Below are 20,749 nucleotides of genomic sequence, written 5' to 3' on the forward strand. Positions count from 1 at the left end.
AGCCTCGTCGTTGGTGGCTTCGCAGACTAAAAAAAAAAAAAAAATCGGCGTGAGCGCGCCAAACGATGCTCGCTCGCATACCTCGCAAATACGCTTGACGTGTGGCGACATCTGCCGGCTTGCCCGCGGACTAATCTGGAAGGTAGGAGGGGAGCAGTGGCGGAATTGGGAGTAGCAGCACAGAGGGAAAGGAAAAGAAGCCGGGGAAGGAGAGAAAAAAAGGGGAAAGAAAGGGAGATGGGAGGGGGAAAAGATGAGACTCCCGCCCGGCTGCCGGCCGCTCAGTCAGTGCGCTCGCTCGCGGACCTGTGGACAGTCATCGCACCTCGCGCTGCTCTCGTACCTTACGTAAAGCAACCTCTCCTGTGCTGAGCGCGGTAGATACCTCGCTCTTTCCAATGCGCTTTTATTCTGGCGTTTTATCGTTGTGGCAGTCTTTGATGTAATTTTTGGGATGCGTTTAACCCGACACCCTCCACCGTCGTAAAGCATCGTGGTCTTGTTTATGATTGTAGGTTTGTGGTCAGCGTCCTTTCCTTTTGTCTTGTGAGCCGGTTCCTGCAGCTCTCGCGTCTTCCCCGCAACCTTCCTCGGACCTGGTTCGGTTGAATGCGCTACGCTGTTGTCTTCATGTTTGGCGTTGGGTGAACAGTGCCTTTGGCGAACAAATGGTGGCAGTTATCTGACTCGTGGGATACAGCTCGGCGCACTGAAAGCTCTTCAACTTGCACTCCACCGGTATTACCGCTTTCAAAAGGTAAGATTTCATTGATGTGACTTTGTAGCGAAAATTATCTTCTATATAATGTTGTTTTTCGGTTTTGACCGGTTATAGGTGAAAAGATGCAGAATTGTGTGCTGATATTCGAGGCGCTTCAAAAATGCCCTTTGTTGTCTTTGAATGAATGGCTGCTAAACAGGTGTTTGGTTCACCTGCGCTGAGTGAAACGTTTGCTTCTCCTTGCATTCGCTGAATTTTTTACCAGTCTGTTGAATTTCAGATGCGTATTTTACAGCGAAAGGAGGCAACGATTTTAGTCTTCCCGCAAGTCTAAACTTATTGGCAGGAACTGTTAAAAAAACAAAAGCACTCAGTACTGAGGCAGTTACTCCGTACAGTAAGACGGTTGGCTTGGGCACTCAAATAAAGAGCCTCTTGATGTTTTAGCTGCAGAATTAATTATTGCTTTGTAGATATTGGTATAAAATAAATTTATCTACTACTGCTCTTATAAATTTGGCAGTGAACACATGTGACAGATGAATCGTACCAGAACCTTTGGTGTTAGAATTCTATTGGGTTGGGGGATTGAAGCGAAATACGGTGGAATACGAAAGAATAGGTTGGTTTACAGGATTTAACGTCGCAAAGCGACTCAGGCTTTGTGGGAGGCCGTAGTGAAGGACTCCGTAAATTTTGACCACCTGGGTTTTTTTTACGTGCACTGACATCGCACAGTACACGGTCCTTTAGAGTTTCGCTCCAACGAAATTCAACCGTTGCGGCCGGGATCGAACCCGCGTCTCTCGGTGGTGGTGGTGAAAAACATTTATGGGCAATTAAATTTTTACAGAAAGGTGATTGGGGTAGGACCCTATTGGCCCTTTCCCCTCACAGTACTAGGTGGAGCCCCTATTCTGGGGCCCCATTGGCAAGCAACGCCGCCCGCGTCTGTTGAACCAAGGCCTTTTGGCTCTTTAGGTCTTGACAGCCGAGCAGGGCCGCCTCCCAGTCCTCTCTGGTGGGGTTGGGGTTGGGGGGGATAGATGGGTTAGATTGACACGCCCAAACCATGTGGAAGGTGTCAGCCACCTCCCCACAGAACTGGCACGTGCCATCAAAGGATGTATTGGTCAGCAGCCGAGCACCATAACCACTGAGCCACCGCGGCGGCAATACCAAATAATACAAAAGGCAAACCGCATAAGGCGCATGTAAATTCTGAGTGTAGACCTTAACGGTAGAGTATCAGCATGAGGGGAACGTAGCTGGAAAGGGAGCCGAAGAAGCATTAACATAATTAATAAATACAATATTTGGCAAGCTTGCCCGCAGAAAAATGCAGTCAATTCTGAGCAAAAGCGAACACGTAAATAGGCGGAAAAACAATTCACAGGGGCGCCTAAGTATATTATCTTTTGGCAATGCAATGGGTGTAGAAGCTCTTAAAAACTTTGCTAAAGTTTTGCGTAATTCTTTAATGGTTAAGTTTCTAGTCCACTACACATCTGTAGGGGTCGACGTTCAGGCAACCAGACATCTCTTCTGGTCATCTAGCTGGTGGTCAGAATTTTCTAGGAAGTTGTCTAGAGGTGGAGTTATGGAGTTTTCGGGGATACGGTGGCCGCAACTGTCAAAGGGCAGGGTTAATTTGAAAGACATGGGAGAGGCCTTTGCCCTTCAAAGGGAGTAGTCAGGCTGATGATGATTATGGAGTTAGAGACATAACAAAGATACATCAAAACTCGTAGTGGTCACTTCCGGAATTGAGAATTATATGACCAAGACCGAATTTTTTTCCTCCCTTACGAGGCGTTAAAGTGCCTAGGAAGAACTTAGTTTTTGACGCGAGAAAATATTCTTTCTCTTCTTATAGTTTAAGTCAATGCGAAATATAATTCGCGAGAAAACCATGCAGCCATCTTCAAAGAAAGGAGATTACTTCCCTGGGTGTTTAAATGGAACCAACATGTAACTTTGTCTTCAACGTCGAAGGCTGTGTAATCGGAGCTTTTACAGGATTAAATCTGTTTAATACTCAAAGCCCTTCAGAACATGATCTGGGGAGTAGGCTCCGAAATCGAAATACTGCCGGCGCTTCTAATGAGAGCGTCGGTAAAAAAATATGCTAAAATATTTATCACAACGTCAGTTCCTCCGTTTCGCTGCTCGCTAGACGAATTCAAAGCGCGGTGGAGCGAAAATATTGAAGCGTAATTATCTCTCCCTATGCACGACGACAGTTGTATGGAGCCTTATTTACGAGCCCTATCTCAAAGCTTCCTATCGTTGGACTAGAGAGTTTATTCGTCATGCAGATAGAGCCTCCGGAAAGACAAAAATATTTTATGCAATGCTGAGTTTTTGGGAGCTTACGTGGATACAAAATTCACCGTGTTTGCTTTTTTTTGCTTGCCTCTAATGACATTTTATGATTGGAGCCATTCGTTTTGAATTTTTACATTTTCCGAAATGTGGGGGGGGGAGGGGGTCACATTTAGTGGCCGTAGTTTCTGATATGTTCCTACAGGAAAAAAGAATTAACCGTGTTGAGTCGTTTTGTGGCCTGTTATGAAATGGCTTAATTGCGGGTAAAACCTGCAATTTTTCGGCAACTCTTCAACAGTGCATATAATTGGGTAAACATGGTTCCTTTTCTTTTGGAACCTTTCTTTTTACGTTTTCATCAGAAAATACATTCGTGGCATTACTTTCTCAGTTCAGGATGTTTCCCAATTTGCATGTACTTTAGCAGTGAGTGTCACTTGCAAGTTTTGAGAGCAGAGCTGGCGACGGTGAGCGAATTCTATCCTGTTGGCAATACGATTAGGCGTTGCAATTTACCAACCAGCGTTCGCCTTAATATGCAAGGGCTAAAAGGGGATTAAGGAAATTAACGGCAGTTAAATAGCTTGCAAACCTCTTCACAGCCGTTGCTCAGTAGGATTTAGAGGAGCTGTCTGATCCAATTGGTATGTAAACTACATTTCAGGAAAGTAGTTGTTGAGGAGAAATTGACTTTAATTGATTTTTACGGAAACTTTTTCGGCTTCGCTAAATCAGTTTAAAGAGGTAAGCTTATTGGGTCGGCAGGTAGGGATAGATTTTTGAATATAGTGGTAAAAAACGGAAGAAGATAAGAGAGCAATAACTAATAGAAGCAGTCCTTCTACCACGCTTGTTCACTGCCATTCCTGTTGTTCGCTGTCTTTTCGCTAGAATGAATAAAAACCAGATATTGTTTGAAGGCAAGCAGCAATAACTGCATTACACCACTATTGCGCATAGTCTCATATAAATCACTATCGTATATAAGGGTATATATGAATATATACCCTTCCGTCCTTCAATAAACCCAGTTGATAGTCAGCGCATGTCTTGTCGTTGTCCCGCCTTTTCGCGCTGTTCACCAGTATGATTGATTACACTTAATTACACATTTTTCCATCTAATCTGACACAAACTCGAAGTCTTTCCGACCATTCTGTGACAATTTTTACTATGCCGTGACGACTTCCGGTGGATGGGACGTCACACCGTTAGCGTGGCTATATCGACGTACGCGCTATTTCAACGTAATTTCGACATTTTTGCTTATACCAATTAATTAACTAACTAATCTACAGTCATCAAACCTGGCTTATAGGTTTATTTTTTCCTCCTCTATCTGAAGCAATCATTGGTTTTCTTCTATTGTTTTTAGTTCCCGAGGTAAACGCGCGTGACACGCTTTGTGAACGGACGACAGTATAAGCTGTTAAAGGCTGTCGCCTTAACTTGTGTCGGCTATATAGCTCTTCAAATACTCTGGTGTAAGCGTTTTCATTGCGTTTTATGCAGTTTTGATCACGATAATACCATAATTAAGGCAAAGCAGAGGCGGACACAAATATTTATGATTTTCAGAGCAGTTTTGTGCCCATGAGGACGTCACTTGTTCTTGAATTTTATCTATTAATTCATTTCAGTATATTCAATGGCCATAAGTGTTATAAATAAATTTTTTTTCTGAAACCCCAATTTCGCATTTCCTATAAAGTTTCACTTTCTGCACTTTGAATGCTCTTCCCAACAGAACTCTTCGCTGGCCGGTTCATAGAGATTAAAATTTCAGTGTTAATTTCGTCGCGAACATCGTCTCGAGTGAACAGACTATTCGTTGTCGTCGCCATTGTCGTGGTAATGTAGTATAAGTCCAGGATTTTTCAACATTAATTTGAGTTGTAATGCAGGTGTGGAATATTGTAAGGTACTGTTATGAAAATATTGAAGGCAATGGTCTATTCTTTGGATTGGTAGCATGATATTTCCTTAAAATGTTGTCCATGGCCCGCATCGAGTAGGTAAAAACAACCTAAAAAAATCAATGATGAGCGTTTATGAGAGTAGCATAAACTTAAACAGCAAAAAACCTCAAGCGGACTGAGAGGCGGTATACAGATATATTAGTTGTTGTAGTGAAACCTTAAGGTATACAAAAAAAACCTGCGGTCATAAAAACCTTCTGGATAAAAAATGAACTTTTTCAGAATCTCCGAGTATGTGTAGCAGCAGTTATGAGAGAAGTGGTACAATTAGTTGTATTAGTTTCAGTAGTATCAGTAGTAGTGGTTGAAGTAGCGTAGTGGTACTAGAAGTAGTAGTGGTAGTGGTATTAGTAGCAGCAGTTTTGGTGGTATGGTCTTTGTGCCAACACTGACGCCACTATTCCCTATAATATTTTTATACACTTAACCCGGCCATTGTAGAATAGCCATCATTATCTGCTGGCTATTAAAAAGGTGCCATGTCCAGTCATTTCATTTCGACAGCTTTGGCAATAAGCCTCGCTTTTCGCTAGTAGATATGCAAGAACCATTCATTTTTTTTTTCCATAACACATCCTTTTCTGCATTAAGAGAACTACGTTGTGCAGAAAAGGGCCAGCACCCAAGAAGCGATACACCGGGTGTTTTTTTTTAGAAGGTCCAAAATTTTTAAAGAAAGGTAAATTCCTTTAGATTTATTTTAACCCTGGGGCTATACTGTGGGCTACGGCGGACGTCAGGTAAGAGGCAAACTACTTTAATTAGTTTGCTGATTAACTGAATACGTTAATTAACTTTTATAATTTTTATTTTAGGGGATATGTTGTATTACCAGAATTGGAGATCGTCTTCCAAGCAGTCCAGCCAAGAAAAAAAAATTCCATGAAAAAAATTTTTTGCGCGCGTTACGAAGCGAGAAAAAGTCACCCTGGTAGGCAGCTTCACACTGTAACACAGCGCCTGTGACGTAGCTCGCTCCACCCTGCGCTTTGTGTCAGTGCGTTGTTTTTGTTCGAACGCGGCATTCCGTGAGGCCGCGGAGCGAATCGAAACAAGCAGCGATAGCGCCCGTCCGGTCTTCAGGTGATATTAGCCAGGTGACGCAAAGCGCAGGGCGGAGCGAACTACGTCAGAGGCGCTCCCCGCCGCTGAGTTGCGGTGTGAAAATGCCGACCAGGGTGACTTTTTCGTGCCTCGTACCGTGCGTGAAAAATTTTTAATTCAAATTGTTTTTTCTCGGTTGGACTGTTTGGAGGACGATCTCCAATTCTGCGAATACAACATAAGCCCTAAAATAAAAATTAGAAAAGTTCATTGACGTATTTAGTTAATGAGCGAACTAATTAAAGCAGTTTTCCTCTTGCCTGGCGCCCGCCATAGCCTCCAGTATAGCCCCAGTGCTAAAATAAATCTAAAGCAATTTACCTTTTTTTTAAAATTTTGGACCTTCTAAAAAAAAAACACCCGGTATATCTTTCGGGAACTCTGCGCTATGAGACCAACCGGCAGAAGCCTTCGTAGAGGGCAAGGCTGTACTATACATTACGCGCCTACAAGATTACGCTATATATTATCGATTCCAGAATGCCTAGAGAAGGTCATAAATCTAAAGTTATGTGCATCTAACCTAAATTCCAGCCTGGCAGCTTTAGGGACGATCACTGCCAAACATGCAAGGTTGGAGCTCGTATTTCGTTTAACAGCAATGACGAGAGGAAAGGAAAGTGCGTGTGCGAAAGGAGTAGTTCTTTCCCGATCGGGCTAGTTGGTGTGCGTTTGACATTTTTCGAAAGCGCTAAGATAACACGGACAAAGAAGGAAAAGACAGGGATGAGCGCTACGCTAAAATGTCAAGCGTGCACCAACTAGCCCGATCAGCCATCCTTCTTAACTTCGTAGCGCGCGTCCCTGTCTGTTCCTTCTTTGTCCCTGTTGTTTTAGCGCTTTCGAAAAATGTTCTTACCCGAGTTTCGCAACAATTAAGTACGCCCTCGTAAAGAGTCCCTGCCACCTACTGGGCACAACCGAGTTCAGTGATCCGGTGTGCTTCCATGTAAGGCCTCGCATAATAAAGGGACGAAAATTTTTCAATATGGAAGGGATTGCCAGTACATTTTGCCGTCTGGTTCGTGAGAGAGGGTCAGCGAAAATGTCAGTGGCTTAAGTGCAATAAGCGAAACTTTTTTAAGAGAAGAGAGTAAAAACTTTATTTCATTACCAGGTCCGGCTCACTGCTCAAGGATTCCAGCCGCAGTTCGGTTTGGTTTGGTTTATTTCATTTAACGTCCCAAAGCGACTCAGGCTATCAGAGACACTGTAGTGGAGGGCTACGAAAACTTCGATCACCTGGGGATCTTTAACGGGCACTGACATCGCGCAGTATACGGGCCTCTAGAATTTCGCCTTCATCGAAATTCGAACGCCGCGGCCGGGATCGAACCCACGTCTTTCGGGTCAGCAGACAAGCGCCATAACCACTGAGCCACCGCGGCGGCAACGGCCGCAGTTCGGCGCGGTCTGGTGGGTCCCCAACACTTGGAATGTGTTGACCGCAAGAAGCGGCCATAGTGTAGGGCACATTGTAGGCGGGGGAGGGTGAAAAGAATTTGCATTTGAGGCTGTACGGTGACCGAGTGGCGCGTGGGCAGGACAATATGTGCGTGTGTGTTGTCAGGGAAAGTGCCGCACACCTGACAGCGGAGATGGCTATGGCGATTGAGCATGTTGGGGTGTTGTAGAGGTCGCAAGATAGAGAATTATTCTGCGCTTGTACGGTGTAAGTAGATTAATGGTGAGGAATGAGGTAGCAGAACGGGGCGGGAAAAAGGGGGCGTGAATTTTTTAGTTCCTTCTGTCTCTTCACCGGCACTTGCGGTGGAGAGCACGCTAAACCTTGCAGTTGCAATGTTCCGGCCATAGGGAAGTCTTGCAGTGAGACATGAAAAAATTTAAAAAAATATTTTTTGAGGAAAAGAAATGGTGCAGCAGTTGTGTCATATCTCGATGGACACCCGTAACTGCGGCGTAAGGGAAGGATGAATGGTGGGAGTAAAAGAAAAAAGAGAGAAAGAGTTGCCGTAGTGGAGGTCTCCGGAGTAATTCCGACCACCTGGGGATCTTTAACGTGCACTGACATCGCACAGCACACAGGCGCCTTTGCGTATCGCCTCCATCGAAACGAGGCCGCCGCGGTCAGGTTCGAACCCGGGCACTCCGGCTCAGTAGCCGAATGCGCTAAACGCTAAGCCACGCGGCTAATCCGAAGGCATGTCGCCAGTGAGAGAATGAGCCCGTGCAAGCATTAGAAAGGAACGAACGGGGCCCGTTCGTTCCTTTCTAATGCTTGCTGACCAGGGACGCATTCCAGAAAGCTGTGAAATGTGGATTCTGGTGCAGGTAGTTGTTTAGCTGTACGCGGATATGTCTTCTCGGCATATGGTTGTGAAGTGACGGAGGAGCCCCTGCTGTCCGTACGCATTGTGATGCTAGTTCGGTGAGGGTGACGATGGATAACTTCGGCTATCACTTGTGTTTCAGCTGACGCGTGGTCACGAACACCGGTGTGGTCCGGACTTCTTGACGGCGGGGCTAGACGCCGTCATAGAGCTGGATTCGAAGAAAGTTGAGTCTGCGTTGCATTTTGATATGTAGCAACATAGCGAAGTGGGCGAGTTGGCGTTGCATATTAAAATTGCTAACAGCGCAAAAAACGACACAAGATTCTGCGTAAAGGAGTTCATATAGTCGAAAACAACTGAAGAATAAAGCTGCAAATGGGTCTCAAAGAAGGCTGTCCGGCTAATTGCGTACGCAAATTCAAGTGATGTCGTGGTTAATCCCCTTTGACCTGCTAGGGTGACATTGTAGGGAGTGGCAGATAAAATGGGAGAAACCGCGTCTTTAACACGATAACAGCGGCGTCGTGAAAATCGGTCGACGCCAAATGTTGGAGGGCTTTCTTTGATGAGCATCAACAGCTTCGTTTTTGGGTTGTATCGCTATATAGAATGTCACAGCCTTGATGGGAGGTGGCAAGACGGCGATATTAAGCTTTTTATTGTGCTACGCTTTTCTCATCTTGTGCAGAGAGTCTTCATTCCGAACTTTATTGCAGACTAGTCGCCGACGAAGCATGCCTCATAATGAATATGCTGTGCCCGGATACTAGCTTGGCTTTATCTTTCGGCGATTTCTTCGGCTATTATTACGTAGGACTCATGACAGCATGGTGTCAAAGGAAAGTGGGGTGCCGCACTGAATACACTCGCTCCAGGTGGTTGGGATACTTGCTAGCCCTAAATTCTGCATACGGGAGGTGCGGGGTTCGATTCCGAGTGCCACCGGTTAAACACCTGTGGTACAATGGGTGCAAGCTACCCCTGGCCTGGTGCTCGGCTTCTTTAGGCTGAAATGCTTGGTAAGTGGGTCTTTGACCTCACCTTGAGAATATGAAAACATCTTGTGCCATAGCAGTCTTTGGCCACAGGTGCCCTTGCTGCATAAAAATTACTAATCATCATTCTATCCGAACTCAGGGTAGTACTTCAGCGCTGTTTCACCGCTTGTTCAGTTCCCTCTCATTAAAGAGCTTGGCTGTACATATTTAAAAAATAAGAAGAAAAACGAGGATTCGTGCCTAAAAATACGCGCTTTTTAATATAAATATTACACTTTCTCCTCACACACAGTGGAAAATGGCTCCCGCTTCTTAATCGTCTACACAAATGCAACAGTAGGCCTTGAGTTCATCTATAGACTGTCGACAAATACTTATGCTCTTTGCTATCACTTGGAATCCATTTACCACCATTGGAATCCGTCAATTCGCTTATCGCCATCGCAGGTAACCCAATTAATTTTTCCAGGCGTTCCTGAACAAGCGGCAGACTTCATTTTTTGCGACAATTTGTTAATTTTTTTTGCGGGAATGGTTGCAGGAAACAAAGATTAGAGATCACTGCGGCGACTCGCATTGAGAGATTACGAAAGCATTGATGCCTTTTCGGCACTCGTTGCTTCTCTTTTCTCTTTGCCTCTCTCTATTATTTTCTTTTGTAGGGACAGCTACACTACGCCAGCCGCTTCGCGAGGTCAGTGTGGCTGCGCGCTGAGCCGTGGCACCACCGCTCCGCCACCTGTGCGCATGCGCGGAGTGACGTCATAGCCCGCAAATGGTGTGCGCGCGCCTCCCCGCTGCACTGACGGCGGAGCAGACGCCGCCCGCCTCGCCAGTTGTGCGCATGCGCGAAGTGACGTCAGAGTACGCAGCTGGTGTGCGCGCCGTGGTCACGCGGTCCCGTCCACTCTTTTTATCGACGTCGGCGCTATTTAGACATTTTTTGGCTCCAGTTATCAAGTAATCATCCTATTGACATATTTTTGTTTTGCGCAGCATCCTCACACCATCCTGTTTCGATTACAACCACCGTTTGATTCAACCTCTTCTGAGAACTTCACAACTGCTGCGGACACGTTTCGTGCACACGCTTTGCGGACACGTTTAGTGGGCACGGTTAGATGACACGACCCAACCTAGAAATGCTTTTGCATTAACATCCCTAATTACAGATTGTTAATAACCTCCCTAACATACCCCGTGTGATGGCATAGTTACGGCTAACTTGGTCGGTAAACACTGTTTCTCCACGGGAAGGAATTTTACCGCCTGCAAGAGGTACACCTAAAACTATTACACGAAGAAGTACAAAAAGGCGCTTTCTTGCAACTCTTTATTCACAAGAACGGCAAAATTACATGTACTAATTTTCGCCTCCATAAAACCAGGAAAATCCATATTTTGATACAGCCTGCCTTCGGAATATATAATTTCCATATAACAGATGCACAAGGAAGCTTCCTGACAGCGACTGGATTAGTGAAGGGCTCCAGAAATTTCGCTGCGGCGTCGCTGACAACCTGAGTCACTTTGGGACGTTAAAGCTCCATAAAACATATACTTTTTTATATATGTCTTAGCTCTGGCCATCAGGACCGCATTTCATACATTATTTAAAACTGCACCGCAAGTATAGCAAAAATCAATAACTACAGTGCAGTAACCTCGCAAGTACACGAGCCTCTATTTTTCCCCTCCATAGTAAAGTTCACAAGATGGTTACCATTGCGTAATGCGGGATTAAGCGGCAGCAATTGATGTATTACTCTCCCACATCTTCCACGGTCACTCGTCTCCCAGTTCTTCAGGCACACTCACGCTGCGAATTCTTCCACTCTCCGAGGAAGAGGTTACTGCGGGAACCACACATCTTATGGTTCCCGTGGTAAGCATGTTCCACTTACGCACTTCACCCTCGCCTACTCTCCTTCAACGGTAACCACCCTCCTTTCATGGTGGCAATCCCTCCCTGGTTCCTCATTCCATCGCTCTCGTTTCACCCTCCCCCTTCCACCGTAACCACCTTGACGGTGGTTACGGTGGTCACCACTCTCCGTTAATGCATTTCTTTCCGTTTGCCACAGACTTCTCGCTCCTTCCACGGTTCCTTCCACGGTTGATCCGTCTTTGTTATGCACTCCTGCTTGAGGGTAAGTACCCTCCAGGTGGCTCGCTAGGTAACCCCCTACCGGTTGCACCAACTACGGCTGCTACTATAACTAGAACCCGATGTGAAACCCAGGATCGAAATGGCAGGCGTGGAGAGTGAGATTTCTAGTTGACTTGCAGTGCGAAACATTGATTATTCAGCACCTAAGCTGCTGCGAAATATCGAAGTGATATCTTAAGCGAATGCCTCCTAGACTCTGGAACGTGATCGCCGAACTATTACGAGGGATCAACTAGCTCAAATCTTCGCCGTGGGAGAAAATGCACTAAGTTTTTCTTTTCCTTTTCCTTTTGGTAATGGCAATGGATGGCCGCTGCATAAATATGGCGGGTGTTAGCGATCACTTGAAGAAAGCGGAGAACGGCGAAAGTGTCAGAATTTCGTGGATTCTGGCGTAGTTCGCCATAGTTTTTTTAAGAGTAACAGCCCATTTCGAAGCACGCTGCTGGCATCTCGAGGGTTTGTTGCTGGGGAAGCACATCTCCCTGCCAGTCTCTGTATGACTAGCCATTAAATTTCTCGCTTCATTGTAGTCGGCATGTGAGCGTTGGGCAACACCTGGGAACACTCACGCTTTGGTGCTGCTTCTTTATTGTTGGAGGCTGTAATGGACACCGTCGTGTACGCGTTAATGCATAACATGCTTAGCTTTGTGCTAGTGTGTGTGCGACAGCGTACTTTCCGCTCTTCCAGCCGAAGTTGTGCCTGAGTGCATCAACTCGATACACTAAGGACGTCAGAAGGCCGGGTCCAAGGACTAATGGTGTCGCAGGGCTAAAGGTAACAGTACGCGAGGAGTGTGGATGGACCTGTTAATGCGTTACCAGATTTATGAATGCAGGAGATACGCTACTTCCAAGAAATTCTGCGCTGCACCTCCAATCTACCGCGAGCGGCGAAACAAGGAAACAATGCGCGACATTACGCGAAGGGTATTATACGGACTTCAATATGGCATTGATTCTCCCGAGGCTTTTAGCACTCTTATAGCAGATCGCCTCTAGGACGACGGGGCAGTAATAGGCATTTAGTTCAGACAGGAGGCGCGAGAAAAGAAGTTTAGACAAAAAGTGCAAATGGTGTAACAGATCCGGCCCGCAGACGTCCAGCGTTTAGCATAGGTCCAGTACAAAGATATTAAACCATCAAGCCAATCGGTTCCGCCGTATTAGGAATCACGCAAACGCGTAAGGCTGGGCGCTTTTAGCCATTCCAATTTGTGCGTTACATGAGCTGCGGGGGCGCTTTTAGTCATTCTAATTTGTGCGTTACATCAGCTGCGGGGGCGCTTTTAGTTATTCCAATTTGTGCGTTATATAAGCTGCGGGATCTGTGATCTCTTCTCTCCTTTTTAGTGCGAATGCACCACTTAACGTGGTCCCCACCCAACATCTTGTGCGAAGCCTCTGAGTAACTCGGATAAGTTCGGGTTACTTCAGAGAAGCTTCGCGCAAGCTGCAGAGAAGGGGAGGAGCTGTACCGAATGGGAGGGTGACCTTGAGTTCCATCTTAGCTAAACTAGCAAAAGAGCAGCCAATGCACAAATAAAATAAATATTACCGCGACTGGATACCGAACCCGTGGCGGCGCGAACAGGTCAGCTTCGCAGGCCACTGCACGGGAGAGAGAGAGAGAGAAAAACTTTATCATGGCAAGTGTGTTTAGACCCCCCTTGGGTCCCTGGACCACCGCACGGTCCCACTCTACGTCGTAACGTTCATGCGGTAGCACTGTGCTATCGCCGCAGCCGGTCATGCATCGCGTTAAACTGCAACACTCTCGTGCTGTGCATTGCACATAGTTGTCTTCATCTACTTCCATCTGTGGCGCGAACAGATCAGTTTCACTGCCCGCTGCACGAAGGCACTAGGCTATCGCCGCAGCCGAACACGCCATATGTTAAACTGCAACACTCTCGTGCTGTGCATTGCACATAGTTGTCTTCATCTACTTCCATCTGTGGCGCGAACAGATCAGATAAGCTTAACCTTGATCAGAGCGTAACCTGAATATAATATCGTCGTCAGACGTGCAGACATCACAGCAAAGCAAAACCATGAGCCAACCAGGCTAAACACATGCATTCGCATATCTTCTCGGTTTAACTACGCTAGAATGCTTCTACATTTTATTCTTTTTGTCGCATCATAACAAGCCTATTTATCTGGTTGTCGTGAAAGCACATTATTGCGGCGTTATAGGGAACTTAGCGGAGATTTTGAAAGGAGTACATTGAGAAAGGAGGCACTGACGAAATAACGCAAAGTTTATATCCACCTAGGCGCCTTTCAATCAAATGACTTGAATTAAACGGAGCAAGGAACTTTATTATCCGTCCAATGTTCTGAAGTTTACTCTCTACAGAGAAAAATGCAAACATAGACGTTCGCTGAAAAATGTACTATTGAAAATATCTCTGTCACACTGCATCTCGCGAAAAACGCTGGCGCTTAACTTCTAGCCTCAGTAGTTTAGAAATGTCTGCGACTGAGGATGACAATGTCGACTATTATGGACGCCATAGATCATGTTTCTTTGCTTAGGAGGTGAATATTCTATGTCAGTCGATGAACGTTTTGCAACCCGCGCGCGCATTGCAAAACACAAACACGCTCACGCACACGCGAGCACGCACACGCGCACACACACACACACACACAAACACACACACACACACACACACACACACACACACACACACACACACACACACACACACACACACACACACACACACACACACACACACACATTCATACATACACGCACGCACGCACACGCACATTTAAAAAGCAAACCAGTGCTTATAGTGCTTCGTTTTTTAAGAACTCAGCGGCCGTTGCTCCATCGTTCGCATCGAATTTCAGATCTATACACCCGTCAGGAGTCATGTTGACAGCCGCAAATCTCGTTCAAGCGGTTGTCATACTTTTCGCAACTGAGTGCGATAAAATATTGACGTGTCAAAGCAGATTGATCTTGTCCAAACATTGTAAACTTGTCGCCTGGATCACAAAATAGGCTCCTACCTTCTAGCGCACAATAAACTAGAAAGGCTTATTGACGTCGTTGAGAAAACACGTCGAGGACGGCTCAGACTGCGGGCTTGAAAACGGCTAGGATATTCTTATTTCGGTTGTCTTAGTTTTTTGAAACGGAACGAAAATGAGAAACTTAAAGTAACGGAGCAAGACTTTGTCTTCACGGGCGTTTTCAACTCTAAAAGAGTGCCGGTTTGAATTTTCTTGCGTCTGTTACACCCTTTACTCGAACAATACTTGCCAGCAAAAGCAGTGTAAAGCAGCGTTTTTAAAGGCGGAGCTACAGGTTGTAAATTTCTGCGAAATGACTGCGCGCGTCGCATGGCGCAGTATTTATTCGTCGTCGCTTGAGAACGAATGAATGTTTTCCTGTTTTAAAGATGAGTGGGTGACGGCACCCTGCATATCTTCCAAAACTGAATGGAAATTTTCGCACCTTGATTTAGTACACGAAAGACGTGCTTCTTCAAGGGGCTGCCATATTCAGAAGCGAAACGACGTTCGCCATTTTAAAAGTGCAGTAAAATCTTCATATTTTCGATGTTTCAGTGAAGAAGCGACTTTCCGTCTTTTCCCGCTATTTCTTAGTTCTTTTTTAGTGTTCTACAACGGCATTGTTTGTCGTCATCATATAGTGTTATCCACATTACGCAGTCAATTCCTTCTGATCTTAGACAACCGAGTAGGTTATGCATAAAATGCCTTTTTCTTTCGAGTTTTGATTAGAATTACAAGCGCAATTTCTCTTGCTTGTATTTGTGAGTGATGTCTTCAATTATGTTAACCCATTTTAGCTGTCTACAGCGTTACCAATAAAAGCCGGTGATAGGTGCGGGAGCACCGCTTCAAAATGCATCGTTGACAGCGAAAGCGCATTGTAGAAGGCGAAAGTGGGCAAAGTAGCATTAGCTGGCTCCAATATTCTGTCAATAAACAGTTCGTACTAACGATACATTGCTCATGCGGCAAAGTCTTGTATCGGTTTCAGCCTATAGAATCCGTCTATTTACCGCGGTGTGAACTACAACAGACCACGAGAGGTGCTGAATTGCAGAATGCGATCGTTTCGTTTTTTTTTCGGGGGGGGGGGGGGGGGGGGGGGGGCAATGGATTAGGCCTTGTTCTTCTTTTTCTTTTGACGTCTAGATTTTAATTTGACGATTATTTTTAAATACTTTGGAATGTTAACGGAGCCCTTGAGGTAAAAGGTCTGCATTTATTTTTTTCTTTTTAGGCTGCACTCATTAAATTTTGTAGCCTCTCCTATATGTATCCGATAAAAATTTGCGCAACAAATGAGAAGAAAATTTGTACTCATAAAGCGTACTGACTTATTCGCCCATACGTCACCAAAACTGGGCTACTGCATCAAACTTGATCTGGGCAGAAAAGCCAGGAAAAGTCAGTCAAACTAGATTATAGCGACCCATTCTGGATAGGAATGAATGGAATGTAGCAAGTTTGTATATATTCAAAACTTCGAAATGTCGTTGAAAATAATGTTAAGACCTTTCCTGATATAACACTTCTGCTATTTTGCAGTACGAACGGTACGTCACCTCTGAAACACCGCATAACTCTGTTTTCTGTAGCAATTAATGCTACAAACTGACAAGTCATAAGTGGTTCAGGGTCCATAGAAATTCATTCGTTGCATTTTAAGATAACATTTGAAGGTACCAACGAAACAGATTATAACTTCCCGCAGTGAGATAAGGAGTGAGCATGGTGACAGGAGGGAAACAGGGCAGAAAGCTTTTTATGTGCCTATAACACCTCTTGCATCCTTCACCAAAAAACACAAATGAAGATCAGGTAGCCAGTTCGTTTCCATCACCGGTGGACAAGCTAGAATTGCTCAAGACGTTTAGTAGTCTATATCAAGTGGTGACTTGTAATGCGCCATTTTAGTTGTTGACGGTCTTCTACTCTTGGTCTTCTAAATCTAAGAGTACCGTGCTTCCATGCTTGCTTGGTATTTTACCAGGTTACCGCGAGATGTAGTGAGGAATGTATTTGAGGAAAAATGAATTGAGAGTGCTAAAGTAACATCTTCAGAAAAGAGGAGGAACGAAGAGAGAGAGACCATACTTTTCACGGGCACAACACTTAGGTAGCATTCAGAAGTGACTAGGGCCCGCCGCGGTGGCTCAGTGGTTACGGTGCTCGGCTGCTGGCCCGGAAGACGCGGGTTCGATCCCGACCGCGGCGGCTGAATTTCGATGGAGGTGAAATTCTAGAGGTCCGTGTACTGTCCGATGTCAGTGCACGTTAAAGAACCCCAGGTGGTCGAGATATCCGGAGCCCTTCACTACGGCGTCCCTCATAGCCTGAGTTGTTTTGGGACGTAAAACCCCAATAAACCAATAAACCTAGAAGTGACTGGGAAGGCTCCCGTTTTCGTCCTACGCTAGTTTCTTATTGCGGTCAAGGAATCGCTAAGTTGCGCGAAAAATGACGAAATAGGATATACGAAAGACCGGGCTCGAAGGATGCAAGCTTTCCGCAGAGGTTCTTTCATTATACCATGGCGTCCGCGTTGTTACTGAAACTGGATTAGTTCATGTCGGGACCTTATAAAGAGTCGGGCGTAAGTCCTCGGGAGAGGCTTGTCTTTCAGCAAAACAAAACAAAAATGCATACAGCTGATGAACGGTGGCGTCAGCGATAGGCAGCGTACACTGTTTGCCTTCGGCTCTATTTGCCATGGAAGTTGGGACTCCTTGAAGGTTCATTCCGGTGGCAAATAGTGCCCATGATTTCCTCCACTGCAGCAACACAGGCCTTCGTAGGCACCATATTTTCGAGGCCTCGGTTGCTCGTCCAGCACTTCTTGCAGGTACAAGGGTAAATTGCATATTGGCAGGTTCTTTGAAATTGCATATATAGGCTTGTTGAAGTTCTTATACAAATTAAAGTAAGAGCCTATAACACTCACCCTAAAATGGTAGTGTGAGAAACATGTTACTTCCATTGAGTGATTTGCTTGTTCGACGATCGTCATAGACAAAGCTTGTATGAAAGTTCGAAGGTACTATCAGCGTCAAATGAAACGCGAACAAAACAACTGGAACGCTAGCACAAAAAAATCAAGCATATTAAAGGCTGGAGATGAAATACAGGCGTGACCTATTAACATTTCAGAAGAGCGGTCTTTTCGGCTTCGATGGGAAAATCAACTGCTCATGTATTTTGCCTCCCTAGTGTAATATCTGCGAGTTGTGCTGTTCGCGTTTCAATTGGCTTGTTCGCGTTTCAATTGACGCTGATAGTACATGAACTGCGATCGACTGAAAGCGTCAGGGTCAGTCTTATGCTAGCGGAATCACCTGGCAGGTGCCGCAGGCCTAGATCCGTTCAACTATTTTTTGCTATGATGAAGTGGAAAGACAGCTGAGGAAAAAATAGCGTCGAGTATTGTACCGTGGAAAGCTGAACTAAACAGAAATGAGCGGAAGTCATATCCTTAATGGCATTACACTTTTCCTCAGTAACTAGCGTCTCCGAGTAGGAGAGAAACGAAAAGCGAGTGAGAATGCCTTGGAGTGCTGAATAACGGCATTGAACCATGACTCAAGCTTGCAACTGATACCCGTCTTGGAACTTTGACATCTTGTGATCGGAAACCAAAGGTTTGTTAGAACAGCGGCCCATGAGAGTTGTGTTTGAACGGAGTGTGACGGAAAGCTGGGCTTGCGGGTGGAAATCCATAGTTGAGCAACACGAATGATACGAAGGGAGCGGCCTGGCCAGGAGTATATAAGGTTTCCCAGCTAGCTATAGCCAAGGTTTATAATACACCGCAACCCAATAATTGGGTCAGTCTAACCATGCTATTGAGTACTGTGTAGAGTAAGTCAACGTGCTTTTCTACTTTGTTGAAGTATCTGTATAAATAACCAAAAAAGCTTGCGAGTTTTTCTTTTAAGGACGAAAATTGCAACCGTTAGTTGTGGAATGTCCCTAAGAACCTCTAACTTTTTCCGCTTTTATTCAGAGGAGTCTATTAAACTAGGTTTTTTTGCGTTGAAACGAAAGTCCGTGAAACATGAAAAAAAGACACCCACGGGAAAATCTATCACCGCCTATGACCGCAGTGCACTCAACCGTGGGTCTAATGAACGTCGTGGCGCTTGATGGTGTTGCGAATGTGCTAGGATAAAAACAATGACGGCGTTAGTGGCAAAACTGAAAGCAAAGCCTGCGACGCGGCCGCGTTCAGTGCAGAAAATTGCCTCTTCACTGATTAGTTGTGGTGGTATCGAGGACGAAACACTGAACGAGCGTTTCGAGTTTGAAGTTTGGCACAACGCCAAGTCTTGCTCCTCAAGTCGATGATTTCCCTGAGGCCTGACAGATGAAACGCCCAAACGACTACTAGGAAAGCTGGAAAGCCGCTTCATGTGTTGGCCTGTATATCCCTGCCATGTTGTTACCACGAACCACCGCGCCCCCTGATTTCTGCACTGAAGGTGGCCAAGTCACAGGTGGCGGCCAGCGCTCATTTCGTTGCTTCTGCTTCTCAAAAACTCGTAACACCATCGGCCACAGCTACGTTCAGGAGCTCCATGTTTGAGAGTGGTGCTGTTGCGGTGTGCGGGTCGATTATCTCGTGGTTTTCTTCTTCTCATATTTCACTGGCTTTCTTTTCAACACGGAAAAACTAATCTAAAGAACATTTGGAGAATGAAGTTGATGACCGAGAAATATTTCGCGGCGCTCTGTACTTCGACACAGAAATTTTCACACGAAAGCAGTGGGTGAAAACTTAATTTTCAATTTGTTCATATACTCAATTAAACCAAAATAAAAATACTCACACTACATTTCGGCACTGGTGAAAAGCAAAAGGTGGAAAGTTAGTTTTCACTTCGTTCCATTACTAAACAAAAAATAAAAATTCTGTAAGTTACTATATATACAGTGGTGAACTACATGGTTAATGTTACATTCACGCATTGTGCCTCGGCTATTATTAAAGCTCGGCTAAATTTATGTTAGAGACCTGGTATATATAAGCAGGGCGTGTTCAGTAATATTGTATTTTGATTTGATCGCCCTGAAGGGGCCGTTTCAGGGGCAACTGTACAAATGCTCTGTTAGAGGCTAAAACAGTAATATTCTTTGAGGGTTATCTTTTTGATGTGTTATTTCCCCCTATAACTTCGTAGGTCCACTGCCTACAATGGCGCCACCAAAGCTGTTTTGACGTCGCTGGAGATGAGAGCCGTCAGGTGCTGCAGTATCAAAGAGTAGGCTGCTTAATAGCGACCAGTCGAATTAATTAATGAAAAAAAAGACTCGATCATTTCTTATGCGGCCTTAGTTAACTTATGCATGCAATGCTAACCAGTTTTCTCTACGCTTCAAGTTATTTGAATTTTCATACTTTTTTGGGTTCTGTGCGTACGTGTTTGCAGGCTTTCACATGCTTTATCAACCTTCATAAACACACTATATTCAAAGCATGGAAGCAACCATATGAAGTAAATGCAGATACAACGGACAATGCCGTGCATATGTATGTAGTTACTCCACGATGGTATAGCCTCCAGTATAGCAGGCGAGCCGACGTCGTGAAATTGACCGCGCAGGCAACGTGCCGCCAATGCTGTTCCGCTGAAGAGACCGTAGGAAGTGCATATCCTATTTCTGCGGGGCGGGTATGACGAGGTCTTTGTTATGACCTAAGGAGGACCGGAGCCCACGTTTCCGAACAGGAGGTCTCTACCCGCATCAAAGAAGAAGAAAATAAGGCCTAGGCTGTATCCAACAATGTATATGCCATCAAAAAGAGCACTTGGTGCGCACAGTGGGGTCGGAGAAGCTCTCAAGACGCATCATGAATAAACAAGGATAAGTACGAAATGAAGACCTTGCGAAGTGATGAGTGAGGAAAAATATAGCTTTCTATATAGAGAATTATTGATGACTTCTTACAGTCAGGCAAGAAGAGAGATGCAACTAGAGAATGTCGAAGGGCGAAGGCTTTGAGGGCTTCGGAGAAAAACCCCAAAGTCCATTTCGGGAGCAAAGAGGTTTCGAGGTAAGAGATTTTCTGAAAGGTTGAGCAGGGAAATCTTAAAAATACAGGTCTCCCTGCTCGCAGAAGAC

At 45.2% G+C, this 20,749-nt stretch overlaps 1 protein-coding gene across 1 annotated transcript in view; it reads left to right on the plus strand.

Annotated features, from left to right (window-relative positions):
• Positions 1–319: 319 nt before the first annotated feature.
• Positions 320–20,749, plus strand: part of LOC149336366 (glycine receptor subunit alpha-2-like) — an 81,365-nt gene continuing 60,935 nt past the window's right edge. The window contains exon 1 of the mRNA XM_089554703.1: positions 320–757. The gene's annotated coding sequence lies outside the window, so the exon portion shown is untranslated. The remainder of the gene's footprint in view (positions 758–20,749) is intronic.

The sequence above is a fragment of the Amblyomma mixtum genome, chromosome 7 (assembly GCF_055824585.1).
Source record: "Amblyomma mixtum isolate Tamu chromosome 7, ASM5582458v1, whole genome shotgun sequence".
Classification (NCBI taxonomy): domain Eukaryota; kingdom Metazoa; phylum Arthropoda; class Arachnida; order Ixodida; family Ixodidae; genus Amblyomma; species Amblyomma mixtum.